This window comes from Orcinus orca, chromosome 2 (assembly GCF_937001465.1).
Source record: "Orcinus orca chromosome 2, mOrcOrc1.1, whole genome shotgun sequence".
NCBI classification, from domain to species: Eukaryota; Metazoa; Chordata; class Mammalia; order Artiodactyla; family Delphinidae; genus Orcinus; species Orcinus orca.
In genome coordinates this window covers 194,539,230-194,556,175 of record NC_064560.1, presented here as the reverse complement: position 1 = coordinate 194,556,175, position 16,946 = coordinate 194,539,230, and the positions used below count along the sequence as shown (strand labels likewise).

The 16,946-nt window shown below is 42.6% G+C and overlaps 1 non-coding gene across 1 annotated transcript; it reads right to left on the bottom strand.

The window, feature by feature from the left end:
• Positions 1–16,446: 16,446 nt before the first annotated feature.
• TRNAG-CCC (transfer RNA glycine (anticodon CCC)) lies at positions 16,447–16,519 on the bottom strand. Its single transcript has one exon. It is a non-coding gene; the product is annotated as a tRNA-Gly (tRNA).
• Between the last annotated feature and the right edge of the window lie 427 nt (positions 16,520–16,946).

The window sequence follows — 16,946 nt, the reverse complement described above, 5'->3', positions numbered from 1 at the left end:
GCATTGGTCTTGGTAAGCATCCAACTTCTGCAGTATCGCCAAGGGTTGAATCGTGACCTCCCAAGAGAGATATGTTGAAATCCTACCCCCAAGTAACCCAGAATGTGACCTTATTTAAAAATAGGATTTTTTACAGGGGTGATCTAGTTAAAATGAGGTCATTAGGGTGAGCCCAAATCCAGTATGACCGGAGTCCTTATAAAAGGGGGGAAATTTGGATACAGAGACAGGCACACACAGAAGGAAGACACTGTGAAGACACATAGGAAAAATCCCACATGAAGATACAGGACCAGAGTAATGTTTCTATAAACTGAAGGCTAGGAGACGGTCGTGGAAGGGATTATTCCCTAGCATCTTCAAAGAGAGCATAGCCCTGCTAACACCTTGATTTCAGACTTCTGTCCTCCACAACTGTGAGACAATAAACATCCGTTGTTTAAGCCACCCAGGTTGTGGTACTTTTATACAGCAGCCCTAGAAAATGGATTCAGGTATATATAGAATGCTAAACCACTAACAGTGAAGGCCTTGGCTGGATTAAAATCACCAGTGTGACCTTGGCAGGATGCATGGGCCTTCCCCTCGAAGGATAGGGAAGAGAGGAACTTAGTGGTTAAGAGTACAGCTTCTGACATCAGACTGTCTGATTCAGAATCCTTGCCTTGCCTCCTTTTAACTGTTTGACCAGTACCTCAGTTTCCTGGTCTATTCAACGGAGAGATGCTAATATCCAAAGAGCTATAGACATGTGCACACTGCTATATTTCAAATAGATAACTAACAAGGACCTACTGTATAGCACAGGGAACTCTGCTCAGTATTCTATAATAACCTAAATGGGAAAAGAATTTGAAAAAGAATAGATACATGTATATGTATAACTAAATCACTTTGCTGTACACCTGAAATTAACACAACATTGTTAATCAACTGTACTCCAATATAAAATAAAAATTTAATTGAAAAAGCTTTTTAAAAAGTAAAAATAAAAAATAAATGACACAGCTTACCAAAAAAAAAAAGACTTACATTATCTTATTAAAATAAATCAGACCACTTAGTATATATCATTTTCTTCTGATGCTATGATAACTACTCTTACAATTAATTTATATATGATTTTTGGAGATATTTTTACATATAAAGAAAAAGAATTATGCATGTGTATTTTTAAAATTGAATCAAAAGATATTTCTCAGACTAAAAAATCAAAAAACAAAACACAAAACAGAGAAAGGCCAGGCTATAGGGAAGAGTAAATTACACAACACACATGTGAAGTACCTAGCAAGATGCCTGGCACCAGTGAGTGGCCAGTAGATGCTGGCTCTCATGACTGAGCCCGCCTCCTTTTAGGTCTTTCTCAATTAAAACTGATCTTTGCTTGATGTAATTTGCCCACAGACCCCAGTGTGACAGAGGCTCTTATAAAAGAGTTTGTTTACATGCATCAAATTACGAGCCTTTTTCCAAGAAAAGTATTCTCTTTCACTTGAGGATTTACTTACCAAACCTAGTCCTAGCCCAGGGAAAAATGATGCTTGTGGCTGGTGAGCTAGTCCTTGACCCTAAGCCCCTCCCTCGTGGTTCTGCCCAGCATTTCTAGAATATATCCCAAAGTAATCAAAAGCACAGGCAAGCATGTAAAGAGAGACATGTGGTTTAGTAGGGAAAAAAAAATAAAATAATTTAGTCTGGGACCTGGATTTGAATTGCTTTTCTGCCACTGAATCACAGTAGGAACTTTGACCTGTGGCCGGGTCTTTAAGCCTCATTTTTCCTCATACGCAAAATGGGGCAACTGCTTAGATGGCCAAGATGCCTAAGGATTTAATAAGGCAAAGGCAATGGTGAGCCTGGAACACTGCTGGCACTCTTCAGGCCCTTGGTGTCAGCCATTCTCTGCATCTTTTCTCCTTCTGGTGAGATCACCACCATGACACCGAGGGTAGCTGATGAAATGAAGTGACATCAATCGTTCCCTGAGATTTGGGAGTGGACAAATCTCCAGCTGTCAGTCTCCAAATACTCAGCAGCCACAAGAACTGTGCAGCATCTGTAAATGAAAGAATGCACCGCTCACAAAATTCTTTTTAGCATTATTTTTACTGAAGTCAAATTTCAGCCTTGAGCCATCAGGAGATTTCCCGTAATGCTAGAAACGACTGACCAGCCAGATGCTGCGTATAGAGTGTCAGGAGGTTTCGGATTTGACAACAGAGACATCTCGCTGGAGGAGCAGAAGGAGGCTGACTCACACAGGCTGGAAGGGCTCTGGGAGCCGGGGCGGCAGGGGCCAGGCTGCGACGGGTCCCACGGTAGCAGATCCTTCCAGGCAACAAAAGACCAATTTTAGCATTACTATTGTCAGGAGAGATAAATCAAGTATTTTATACAAATTAAAACAGTCCCCTGAGGTAAGAACACTTGAGAAGAGATATACCCTCTGAAGAAATGTTTAAGCACATAACGCTTATTGTTAACTGAGACACGGCATTGGGCAGCAGCCGTCCAGAACTTACTCATCTTCTGTAACTGTAATTTTTATACCCACTGAACAACTCTTCTTACCTCCCCCCGCCATCCCCTGAGAAAAGAACAGCAAAAAAACCAAAGGGACACAAGGAAACTTTCGGAGGTGATGGATATGTTTATTACCTTGATTGTGGTGATGGTAACACCGCATGAATGCGCCCAAACTCATCAAATGGTATATATTAACTGTGTGAAGTTTCTGTTTGTTTGTTTTTTGTCTGTGCTGTGCAGCTTGCAGGATCTTAGTTCCCCAACCAGGGATTGAACCCAGGCCCACAGCAGTGAAAGCGCCAAATCCTAACCACTGGACCGCCAGGGAATTCCCTGTGTGACGAAGTGAATGTCAATCCCAATCTTCTAGTTTATCCCTCCCCACCGCCCCCCAGTAACCATAACTGTACTACTATATATAATAGTACCCAATACTATATATAAAATAAATAACTAATAAGGACCTGCTGTATAGCACAGGGAACTCTACTCAATATTCTGTAATAACCTATATGGGAAAAGAATCTTAAAAAGAGTGGATATATGTATATGTATAACTGATTCACTTCACTGTATACCTGAAACTAACACAATGTTTTAAATCAACTGTACTCCAATAAGTTTTTTTTTTTTTAAGATGCGAAGTTTTTATGTACCAATTATACCTCAGTAAAACTGAAAAAAAAAAGTCTTTTGAGACTCAGAAGTCTGTTCTCAGAGTGACTTGGTTTTGGAGATGTTGTAGCAGCCTCTTATAATCCTTCCACCTTTATGGTACGTACTACCCAGACCCATATATAAATGGGGGAATGTGGCCTATGGCAAACATGAGTATCGTTCATGCCCCTGACGTTTCCTACTCAGGTGACCTCTTTGTTGACAATGTCCTCACCTGAAAAATTAGAATAATAGTACTGACCCCCAAGACAGTTGTGCTGTCATGAAAATAAAGAATACCATACATTAACTTTCACAGGACCTGACAATTCAGTTGTTGATCAGCAAATCGCAACTCCTTTTGAATCTGTTCTTATTATCATTATATATAAAATAGGTGGTTATCTGTTTTTATGCAGATGTTTTTCATAAAGCAATGGCTTTATTAAAATTCTCCAGCAGAATTGAGGGTAAATGGATTCATTTTTCTGAGCATAAGGCATGTGGAACGTGGAGCCAGGCCTTAGCGTACCAAAGACTATGGTGCCAGGTGAAGGGGACTAAGGGATCAAAGCCCAGAGAACTCGGTCTGGCTGCCCTGGCCCTGCGGCAGCTCCTGTGCGCATCTGATTATTTTCTGCTGAGACTCTAAGCTGGATGACTTTCACAGGGGACCCACTGATGTGGTCAAGTTCTGCACAATTCTCACCAGGCTTCTGGAATTCCAGCCTCCTAAGAAAGGCAAGTGGCATAGCAGATGAGTAAGGGTGAAGGTGTTGCAGAGCTAATGCTGAGTTGCTCAGATTTCTAAAGAATAGAGAAATTGATCACAAAGTTTAGTTCTTTGTTACTAGTGACTTAACACTTGGGTGTCACCACACTGAGCATGATGCCGCTGGCCAGGGCAAGAGGACTGGAAAAGAACACACAGGTGTGTGACCCCAGGTAAGACAGAGGAAGCAGATGCTGTGGGGTTGGAGGGAGCTGGTTCAAAGGAAGGAAAGACAGTGACTGTGTAAGAGGAATAGCAATGCTTCTGGAAGTAGGTAGTTTGAAATATTGAAGGACTAATGAGATTTAAACATGCATCGATGGGATTGGGGCCTAGGGAATGTCAGGCTGGAGTGTAGGGGACTCATCAAGGACACAGAGAGATTCAGAGGGTGTGAATGCCCAGCTGAGGAGCTTGAGCTCAAATCAAGAGGTAATAGGGAGCCACTGAAGGTGTTTGAGCAGGAGAGATACTCTGGAGCTATGCTGAAGAGGATTGAGGACCAGAGCATGGGAATGTGATTAGCTGGGAATAAGCTAGGAGCCAGGAAACTAGTTGAAAGGCCATTGTGTTGGGAAGAGTAAAGGAGTGAAATTAAACTCCTACCTTTCAAGACAAGGGGTGCGATCTCACTAGGAGAGGACTGGTGCTTTCCCAGCTCCAGGCTGATGAACACCACTAGCGCTCCGAGAGCAATTACAGATGAAAGCCTGATTACAGGAAGGTCAAGCACCCTGCCCAAGCTCAGAGGCCTGTTCTGGGGCAGCACCAGGACTGGACCCTCTGAGCCTCAGGCCACACGCTCAGCACGGTGCTCTGTTGTCAGAGCAGGAGGCAGCAGTCAGGAGACATGGGTCTGGGGAGGACCTCAGAGTCAGGGTTGGGCTCACTGACCTCAGGCACGGGTCTAGGAGCATCTGGGGTAGAGGATCCATCAGGAGACTGGAAAGGCAGAAGAGAAGTTGGGGAGAAGGCAACTGATATGTGGTCCACTCCAAGGTCTTGTGCGGGAAAGCCTTGTTGATGGGTGAGTTCCTTGAGGGAGAGAGCACAAACTCGCCAACACCTTGATTTCAGATGCCTCACCTCCAGAACTATGAGAAAATAAATTTCTCTTGTTTTAAGCCTCCCATTTTATAGTACTTGGTTACAGCAGCCCAAGCAAACTAACACAGTCCTTGCAGTCCATTACTAGCAGGCAGATCTATTTCCTAACTAATACAAAAGGCCATTGGGAGCCCTCAAGCCAGCAGTTTTATAAGAGCAATGTGACAGAATCCAAATTGCTAGTAGCAAAGGGTGGTATCTGGGGGAGGAGGTGGCTGTGATCCTCCTTTTTAAGATCTTTAGGTGAAATATTTAACTTCTCCAAGTCTCAGTTTTCTCAAGATGAACATGGAGCTAATAATAACACAGAGATTTGTTGTTAAGAAAAATAAATGAGCTATTGTCTGTTAAGTGCAGCGCAGAGCATGAAAGGAAATAAGAAGTCTCATGTTGAATAAATGGAAACAATTTTTAAAAGAGACAAATGCTTAATATACATTGTAGGTTGGAATGGCTGGGAACTTCATTAGAGATTCAGTAACTCACGCTTTCACTCATCAAATATTTATTGAGCTTTTATTGGGTGCCAACCGCCATCCTAGGCACTGGGGATACGTCTTGAAAGGAAAGGACACAGTTCTTGTTTTCTAGAAGTTCATCCCTGGATGAAGTCATTGCTACTAATAAGAATGCTACTTCCCTCTCTGAGTAGGAAGAGGCGACCCAGGGGACAGACTCAGGACAAGATGAGCTGACCACCTACCGACTTTTACAACTGAGAATCTGACTGCTCTGGAATTAAAAACAGAATAGAAATGGATAAAGAGGACGTGAAAATAAGATATGTTCCAAATCAGCAGTTAAAAGAGAGAGAGAAAGAGAGAGAGGAAGTATTTTTTACTTGGAAGGCATTGTTATTTAAAAGTGTTGTCAGAAAGATTATTATTGTCATTGTTAATGGATGGACCTAGAGATTATCATACTAAGCAAAGTAAATCAGAAAAAGGAAGACAAATATGATATGATGCCACTTACATGTGGAATCTAAAATATGAGACAAATCAACATATCTATGAAACAAAAACAGACTCACAGACATAGAGAACAGACTTCTTGTTGTCAAGGGGAGGGAGGGAAGGAATGGGAGTTTGGAGTTAGCAGAGGCAAACTATTATATATAGGATGGGTAAACAACAAGGTCCTCCTGTATAGCACAGGGAACTATATTCAATATTCTGTGACAAACCATAATGGAAAAGATTATATATATATATATATATATATATATATACACACACACACACATATATGTGTACATATATATGTATAACCGAGTCACTTTGCTATACAGAATAAAGCAACATTGTACATCAACTATATTTCAATAAAATTAAAAGAAAAAAAAAGCATTGTTTGAAGACCATGTGTTTGCAAACATGGCTCTTTGGTCATCCAGGTGTCAGGCTTTGAAAGAGTTGTGAATAGTTATGCTCCAAACAAACAGACAAATAAATAAACCTGGACAATCTCTAAGACAAAATGTACTGGACCTCCACGCAGCAGGGTCACCACCTGCTGATGGCAGCTCCTGGGCACAGGACCATGCCTCTGACACCTATGGGGCTGCATACCCACTGGGTCCGGTTGCCTCTTTGGTCAGGGCTCTGTGAATTCAAGAAAGGTCCAGCTTACGAGACTCTAAATTCCCCACAGCACCCAACTCTCCCACCTACCAGAAAGTCCTAGAATCAGCCTTTCTTATTTGTATTAGATCCTGATTCCCAGAGTGGTTTTCATATGTTTTAAATATCACATAGAACTCAGCTCAGAAGTTTATGAGACTATTGAGTTGTACCTGAAGAGCCCTTGAACCTGAGCAGGTAGGATGTGCATCTCTCTTTGTATGTCAGTCAAGCCCGCTGAGAACATGGGCTTCCTGAGGGAGGCACTTGTCTAGTTCATCTCCATACCCAGTACTTCCCGCAGGTCTGGCTCAGTGAATGTTCATCAGTGCATGAATGAATGAAGGAATGCATGAACAGCTAAGTGATGGAGGAAAAGAAATACTCAGAGAGGAAAGAGTCAGAGAAGATTTTGTCCATGAGGTGATGCATGAGTGGGTCTTGAACGATGATGATGAGTTTCCTACATGAAAGGAGAGGAGGTAGCTTTGGGGAAAAAAGAAGCCTTTTGTCCATCCCCTGCCATATCAGCGAACAAAGGATGCTGCGGCCACTAAGCCATCAGCCACTGCAGCCCCCCCACACACACACAACTGTGCACCCTGAGGGGATTCAGGATGGAGAAAAACAGGATACTGGTGTTAGATGGCTAAGGTACATATCCAAGGAATAACTCCAATGAGCCCAGACTCTTGCATCTTCCCATACATAGAATAAGCATTAAATTCATTAACCTGATGTCTTGTTTTTCTTTACTTAACAGCAATCTTTTGATGTTCCGACTACCTGTTTCTGTGGAGGTGGAGGGGTGGGAGGTTTGTTTTGGCTTCTTTGCAAAAACTCTTATATATCCTGGCTCCTCCCTGATCTCTTCAGAGCCATCCCTCAGAGCTATCAGAGAGGCTGCCTCCTGGGTTTAGGTCCTCAGAAAGTCCACCATGCAAAATATAATTCTCAACTTTTAGGTTGTGCATTTTTTCAGTCGACAGTTGCATGCACAGTTCCATTGTCCTGAAACAGTATGCCCTGTGTGAGGACTAATGAGAAGCTCAAGTTCCGGGAGAATTAGGGAAAGTCATGGATTTGCCTGAGATGAGCCTGGAGATCCGATCCGGACTCAACCAGGAAAGATGGTGCCTTCATGTTGAACTTGGAGTCTCTCTGGAAAGCACCCGAGTATTAAGGTTGGATTTTGAGAAGAGGATAACAATAACTGATTTCAGATGTAGAAAGACCACTGTGGTGAGTAGGTCACGTAGAGATGGAGGGGACCAACCTGGAAACCAGCAACCAAGAGACCTGGTAGAAAATGGCAAAGGATTGGCCCAAGAGGATGGACATCAGGCAGAGAGGAGGGAAGGCATCTAAAAGGCATTTCCTGGACGCAGTTGGTGACCAGCACTGGAAGTGAAAGGAAGGTTTTGAACTTCAGAGTCCAGGTGCATGATGGTGCTAATTAGTGAGCTGGGCAGTAGTGAGGACATCGGAGAAGAGGGGCAGGCTGGGGTTCAGTTTGGATTTGTTGAGTTCAGGTCACCAGGGAGACAGCCAGGTGGGAATGTCCCAGTCTAGGGCTTTAAACATAAAGTTAGAGCTTTAGTGTTGAACCTCACATGGAAAGAAGATCTGCAGGTCATTAGTAAAGAAGCCATGCAGCCATAACTGTATTTCAATATTTCAATATCGTTTTGAGTGAAAGGATGCTGGAATCTGCACTGGTGCTGACCATGGGAAAATTGATTTTTCCCACTTTAAAATTCAGAGCACATGAATACAGCCTTCACCTCTTTATAATCCCCACCACCACTGCCTACAGCTTAGGCAGCCAGGATTATGAATCTGATATAGCCTGTTTGAGAACCCCCAAAGTGGGGAGGCTGCTCTATTTCATGGAACTCTACACAGAGCATCTTGGGGTCAATCCAGGACTGATGGTTTCAAGCCCAACTTCAATCCCTTTTCCCATCCTGGTGTTTTGACCCCAGAAGCCATCATAAGCTAGGCTATGAAAACACCCGTGAGGTTTGCTGGTGGATTCCCTGGGCACGACCCGGGCGAGGCGCTGGGGACTGTAGCGATGGGCTGTCAAAGTATCATCTATAGAGGGAAGGCTGAGTGGGCTGGCCTGGACCTGGGGTAGGGGTAACACATGCTTTTTTTGCATTAGAGTACGGTGGAGGGGGGACCAGAGGTACATGAAAGCAAAGGGCGTGTGCATTGGAAACAGACATAGTTGAGCTCAAATGCCAGCTTCAGCACCTCTTATCTTCCAGATTGCTTCAATTCATTTAGTATTTTTTTTCATTTTAGTTTTATTTTTTCCCAACTTTATTGAGATATAACTGACATATAACATCATTTAAGTTTAAGATATATAACACATTGATTTCATGCACTTATATACATGTTACAAAATGATGACCACGATACTAACACCTCCATCACATCACATCATTATCAATTCTTTTCAGTGGTGAGAACATTTAAGATGTACTCTCATAGCAACTTTCAAGTATTATTAACTATAATCACCATGCTGTACATTAGACCCTCAGAACTTATTTGTCTTATAAATGGAAGCTTGTATCTCTGACCAACATTTCCTCATTTCCCCCACACCCCAGCCCCTGGTAACCACCACTCTACTCTGTTTCTGCAAATTCTATATTTTTAGATTCCACATATAAGTGAGGTCGAGCAGTATTTGTCTTTATCTGGCCCATTTTCACATAGCGTAATATCTTCGGATCCATCCACGTTGTTGCAAAAGTCAGGATTTCCTTCTGAATAATATTCCTCTGTGTGTGTGTGTTTGTGTGTGTGTACAACTTCTTTATCCATTTATCCTTTGACAGACACTTAAGTTTTGTCCATATCTTGCCTACTGTGAATAATGCTGCAATGACCATGGGTGTGCAGATATCTCTTTAAGACAGTGATTTTACTTCTTTTAGACATAGTCCCAGAAGTGGAATGGCTGGATCTTATGGTAGTTCTATTTTTAATCTTTTGAGGAAACCCCATACTTTTTTTCACAGTGGTTGTACCAATTTACATTCTTACCAACAATATATAACGGTTTCCTTTTCTCCATATCTTCACCAACCCTTGTTATTTCTTGAGTTTTTGATGCCAGCCATTCTAACAGGTGTGAGGTGATAGCTCACTGTGTTTTTGATTAGCATTTCCCTGATGATTAGTGGTGTTGAGCACCTTTTCATGTACCTATTGGCCATCTGTATATCTTCTTTTGAAAATTGTCTCTCCACATCCTCTGCCCATTTTTAAAATCAGATTGTTTAATTTTTGGCTATTGAGTTGTATGAGTTCTTTATATATTTTGGATATTAACCTCTTAACAGTTAAAGGATTTGAAAATATTTTCTCCCATGCCATAGGTTGCCTTTTCATTTTGCTTATTGTTTATTTTGCTGTGCAGAAGATTTTTAGTTTGATATAGTCCCACTTGTTGATTTAACAGTTCCTTTAGTCTTGGTTAAATGGGAGGATTATTGGATGTTGCTTACTAGGCTATTTCTCAAAGTATGATTCTGTACGTAGATACCTGACTACAGGCTGGCCCTGGTAAGTGCTCAGTTAGTTCATATGGTCAGACAGGACAAAGATGTTTGGCCCATAATCTTTGTGGTAGGATTGCTTTCTCATGGGTCTTGCCCTTGTGTCTGCACTTAAAGGCACAGGGCTTTACACCAGATGCCTGACAGCTAGTAAATGTTCAAGAAAAGAAAGAACAATCCCAGCCAATAAATCAAAGGACAGTTTCTAATAAGAGAAACAACAGAACAAAGAATACAGGAAACTTTTGAAAGAGTCAGAATCACAACATAAAATCATAGTGTGTCTGAACCTATAAATAATAACATGTGCTCTGGGGGAGAATTTTTTTCCTTTTAGATAGGTTTATAAAACCAGATGAAGGAAGCAGGGTAGGTATCTGTGTTTGGTGCCAGAAATACACATGAACTTCCATCCCTTGAAATTTGCCCTCACCAAAGTAACGCAGATGAACACAGTCGCCTGTCAATAATTCGAGTTGAGAAACAGCCTACATGTAATAAAATTGCTGATGCCTGATTGTCCAGGGATTTAGTCTACAGGATACAGGGTGAGAAGGACCGGGTCTGATTCTGTAGCACCATTCATGAATTGAGAGCAGGTTAATGAAGTTTGCCAAAGATATCCTAAATCATAATGGCCTGGGAGCACGATCAAAGTGAGAGGCATCAGGCAAGGAACTCATCAAAGCTGGAATGATGAGTTAAAAATGAGATGCAGCTTGGAAAAAATGCAAACGAGCCTATCTGGAGAAAAATGATCAGAAACAATCAGACAATGCAGTGGGACCCCATCAAGAAAAGCAGAAGTCCCAATGGAGATGCAAAGAGGGTCATAGACTGCACAGGGGAAGAATGGGTTGCATGAGCTGAACAAGATCAAAATAATGTGTTCTGTTGTCCAAAGTCAAGTATGAAAGTATGAGCCCAGGAAGGCATCGTCCTGTCTTTCCAGTTGGACACATCTCAGAGAAACACTAAGGCGAGAATTGAGGACATAGAAAGATCCCCTAAACTTAGAAGCAAATGTGTGCCAGCTCCAGTGACCTTGGACATGCATGTTTCCTAGACTTCTCATGGCTCAATGTCTTCATCTGTAATGTTCATTTAAAAATAACAGCCATCCCCATGGTGCCAAGTTCTTGTGAGGATTACATGGATAGTAACGGGAAGAAGCTGAAAACTGTAAAGGGTTTCACGAACATCAGGCATTATTGTGGGTTCAAACAAACCAAATTGATGAGACAGTTGTGTAGATTCATTGACTTATCTGTCAAATGGAGATTTTTCTAAAAGTGCCGACCTTCTAGGCTTTTGAGAGGATTAAATGAGTGCATGTGAAACATGTAGAAAAGTATCTGACAGTAGAAAAACTGTCCAATATGTTCATGTTATTGATTTTGACCACCGTGTTATAATAACACCTAATAAGTAATGAATCACTATTTGTTTGTAAACAAGTTTCTCTCACTAGAACTTGTGCTCTGTGAGGGACAAAGCCACTTGACCTATGTTTTAGCTTCCAACACAGAATAAGATATTTGGACATTAAAGTGTGCCTGATTATATGACTTATGACTGTTGATATTTATTAATCATCTCTTTTCTTGAGGAATTATGTGAGTTGGTTTGCCTTATTTAATTCTCACAAAACAATTTGAATTAGGAACTATATTAGTCTTATTTTACTGATGAGGAAACAGATGCAGAGAATTCCTAAATTGCATGATAAAAATGGGGTGGGATTCAAGCCCAAGCCAGACTTTGGACGATACCACAGTCTGTGCTTCTCACCACTAAAAATGAATGAATGAAAGCATGAGTGAATGAATGAAATCACAAGTGAATGGATGAGTAAATGCATAAAAATCATGCATTATGCTGGAGCTGCAGCCTGCCTTCTAGAATCTCAAAATCTTACTCGGGAAAAATACACACATTAAACAGTCCAAGAGCAGCCAGAGGTGACACCTACATATACAGGGCAGGCAACTTATGTCACAGAAGAATCCAGAAAGCTGGCTGGGAAGGGGGGCTCTTTGGGCCCCTCTCTCAGTTCTCTTGGGCACTCTTTTAAATTTCTGATACATCCAAACCCACTTTCCTTCTCTCTTCTCCTTTAGAAATCAGCAACATGGACACATTCCAGAAATGCCATTGAACGCCCTTCATAAATGGGTTATTTTATTCGAAGGGTCTAAGTCAGGTTTGCTTCCCTCTGAGCTGTTCAACCAGATGTTAAAAGTTTGACAAAATCACATTAGAGCAGAAAGTTTTATGAGAATGATGACAAGAGCCCCTGGCACAATGCAGAACACGGCCCCTCTGTGCCTTCCCAGTGTAAGAAATTTCTCAAGGAAGCAAAACCTTGACAATGCCTCTCCCAAGGCCACCGTGAGCAATGGCCATCTGTACCCACCATGGCCCCAGTGCTGGTCTCCACTCAGTACCTCCATCAGGGCTACAACGCACATGTGGTCATCTTGTTTGAGGGCAAGGAAACCCAGGCTAAGTGTTTTCCTGGGTCATATGCCAACCTAGAATCCACGTCTGATTTCTCCCCTCCCAGGACATCCCCACAGCCCAGAACTGTACTCTAAGTGAGCGACTTTCATACCCATAATTGATCATCTGTTTCAGATTATAAGTTTTTGGCTACTGCTGTTTCTGGTTGTCAAATGTTAACACCTCTGAAACTGCACCTCATTAAACTTTTAATATCCTGCCATGGCCTCCCCTTTGGAGCCTATCTTTAAGTCTGAGAGGCATATAAAGATACATTTTTCGTAGTCTTATCACCTTGGAAATGACAAAGGAGTTAATGTGACTTATTTACTCCATCACTTAGTCCTGTTATTTTTGGTCCTGCTCTTCCATGACACCATATGGTTTAAGACACCATCTGGTTGCCTTTTCAAATGGGGTAACCATGATTCCTCAACATGTTTCCGTCAGAAGTCTCCAAGACATTGGCGGGCAGCCACTTTCTCAGTCCCTTTCCTATGCCCCGTGGGTAGGAGGAGAGAAGTTGGAAGAGGTGGATTCTCAGGAAGGCATCTTAGAAGCTGGATTGGGTTACCTGGAGGAATGCCCATACCCCTGCCCTGCCCCAAACTATGCCCATTTGACTCTTACCTCTCCTGTTAGTTCCTGCTGCTGATCTAGGATGATTTCAGGATCCTAGGTAGAGAGGGCCTCCAGAGATGTTGACAGGATTGGTTCTCTCTGGGGGCTGCAAGGGAGAATCTGTCCCATATATTTCTCCCAGCAACTGGTGGTTTGCTAGCAACCCTTGGTGCCCTTGCTGTGTAGACACGTTAGCCCAGCTTCTGCCTGCATCTCTACGTGGGGTCCCCTTGTCTGTCTTTACATCATCTTCCCTCTATGCCTGGCTCTGCATCCAAATTTCCTTCATCTTAAAATAAGGACACCAGTCAGTGGATTAGGGCCCAGGGCTCATCCCGATCCAGGATGACCTCATCTTCATTGGATCACACCTCAGAGATCTATTCCCAAATAATGTCACATTCTGAGGTTCCAGGTGGACATGAATTTTTGGAGGACACTATTTAGCCCAATACAGAAGGGCAGAGCCAAGTCTGAGCCAAGTCTTAAGAACATCTTGGGTTTCTAAAGAAACTCTGATGCCAGGGCATAGCATCAAATCTCATGTCAACTCGAGAGAGTGGATGAGAAAGGGTCAGCTCTGGTCCCAGGGCAGAAGTAGAGGCCAAGCCAGACAGATGAGACAAGTTTGAATCCAAAATTACAAATTCCTCAGTAAGTTATACAGATCATGCTCATTTATCTCCATCGGCAATGGAGTCGGAATCAACATTTCATATCCTGAGTGAATCTTTGCCAACATGATGGCTTTAATGAGCCCAGAGTCAGGGGCTACTTTAATGAGAATGTAAACCTCTGCACTTGTCAAAGTCTCAGTGCCCTTTTTGCTCCTCAACCAAAAACAAACAAGCAAGGACAACGGAACAGAGTGGGGAAGGTGTGGCCCTAAATCTCCCTTCCCCCCAGAGCCTGTGGGTCCGTGTCCACAGCCCAGCCCCAGAGGTCTGGAGTCAAGGTTCTATTACTTCTTGGCTAGTGTGCAAAAAAACAAAATAAACCCAAGCAAAGACTGTTAATTGGGAAATGAGAATAAAATTTTCTAAGGCACTATTCTTGGACTACAAAAAAAAAAAAAAATTCAAGAACAGTAAGCATGACACCAAGCTACACTAATGGGGCTTTTAGAACCTTCTCTCCATTTCCAGGTGGCGTATGAAGGGAGCCATTTTTCTGGTCTCCCGCAGCAAATCCTAGCTGGTGGGAGAAGTAGAGGAGGCTGGGACTGTGTGTCCCCCAGAAAAGGGAGGGCTGACCAAATCCATGTCCTGGAGGGTCCTTGGAGCTCGTCCCTGGGGTATTACAAGCACGTCCGCATCCTCTCCTCGGCGCGCCCTGAGATTCCCCCTTGCCCAGTTTCTGCCATTTAAGGAAATGCGGCCCATTTCTCCCCTCCCACCTGCGGTTAAGGGCATAGATGCTGGAGTCAAAAGACGGATGGTCTGACATTTAGCAGCTGTGTGACCTTGGCCTCCTTCCTGAGACACTCTAGCCTCAGTCTCCTCACGTGCAAAATGGAAGATTAATAATAGCATGTGCCCAAACTCGCAACATATCTAAACATGAGGAAAATAACACAATTCCCATTTTTCAGATGAGAAAACTTTAACCCAAAGAAGTTGGAATGCTGGACCACCATTCTGAGGATTGAGTTTTCCCACAGGACTGCTTTCCTCACCCTGTGACCAGTACAGCCTTGTGGCTGCAAATGTCTTTGGTGGGAACGTTCAAAATGCATCCTAACGACACTGTCATTCTGTGCTTAATTGTGACTGGTCATCACTGCAAGGGTGCAAGGGAGTGTCCACTGGCTTGAGGAGTTCACATGCGTAGTTGTACAACTTCCTCACAGCAGACTTTCCTGGTAGAGACTCTCTGATACCCTCCTGACAGTTATAAAACAGAGTCAGAGAGTTTAAGAACCCTGTCCGTAGTCACACAGCCAAAAGGTGGCATAGCTGAGACTTGAACCTCTGAAGACTGACTCCAGGACCAGGACTCTGATGGTCACCCATCTGGGGTGTACCTGCAACCTGGGGATCAGGGCCACTTTCCCAAGCTCTTATCTCCATACCCTGGTGGCTTGTTCCTAAAGAAGCATGAAGAAATACATGTTGAATGAATGAATGAATGAAATTGTCATAATGCATCATCTCATATCATCTTAGGTCTGTTTCATCAGGACAGAGCCCTGCACAGGCAAACATGGGCAATAAATTTGTTCAGAATAAAGGTCTTGTAGAAGGAGACTTTGTCCACTCAGGACCTAGCATGGTCAGAGACATATTTGCAAATTGCCCAGTAGATGTTTGTTGAGTGACTGAATGACTATATAGTGTGTGTTAGCTTGTGTTGGTATGTTAGTTTGCTGGGGCTGCCATAACAAAATACCACAGTTGGGGACTTAAATAACAGAAATGTATTTTTTCACATTCATGGAGGGTAGACGTCCAAGATCAAGGTTTTTTGGGGTTTGGTTTCTTCTGCGGCCTCTCTCCTTGGCTTCAAGATGGGCCCCCCTTGCTGCCTCTTCACATAGTCGTCCCTTTATGTGCCTGTATCCTGTTGTCACTGTGTTTCTCCTAATCTCCTCTTCTTGTAAGGACCCCAGTCAGATTGGACTAAGGTCCATTCATACAACTCCATTTAACCTTGATTACCTCTCTCTAGGCTCTGTCTCTAAATATAGTCACATTGTGAGGTACAAGGTATTAGGGATTTTACATATGAATTTTGGAGGGACACAGTTGAAACCATAAGAGTAAGATTAAGTAAGATTAAACCTATTTCTAGTTATTCTTGGTTAGGTGCATATATTCTGGAACTGAATTACCTTCATTTGAATCCTGGCTTTGCCACTTACCAGCTTTCAAGGCTTGGGGAAGTTTCTTACTTGTTCAGTGCCTTTGTTTCCCAATCTGTTAAATGGACATAATAATAACATCCACCTCCTAGTATGGCTGTGAGGATAAAATTAAGAGATGCAATTTGTTTTATTTTTTTTAATATTTATTTATTTTTCTGTCTGCTCCTGGTCTCAGTTGCAGCATGTGGGATCCAGTTCCCTGACCAGGGATCGAACCCGGGCCCCCGGCATTGGGAGTGCAGAGTCTTAACCACTGGACCACCAGGGAAATCCCAAGATGTAACTTGTTTTATTTTTTTTTTATTGGGGTATTTTTTTTTACAATGTTGTGTTAGTTTCTACTGTACAGTGGAGTTCCCTGTGCTATACAGCAGGTTCTTATTAGTTATCTATTTTATACATATTAGTGTATATATGTCAATCCCAGTCTCCCAATTCATCCCCCCACCCCACTTTTCCCCCCTTGGTGTCCATACATTTGTTCTCTACATCTGTGTCTCTATTTCTGCCTTGCAAACCGGTTCATCTGTGCCTTTTTTCTAGATTCCACATATATGCATTAATATACAATGTTTGTTTTTCTCCTTCTGACTTACTTTCCTCTGTATCACAGTCTCTAGGTGCATCCACGTCTCTACAAATGACCCAATTTTGTTCCTGTTTATGGCTGAGTAATATTCCATTCTGTACATGTA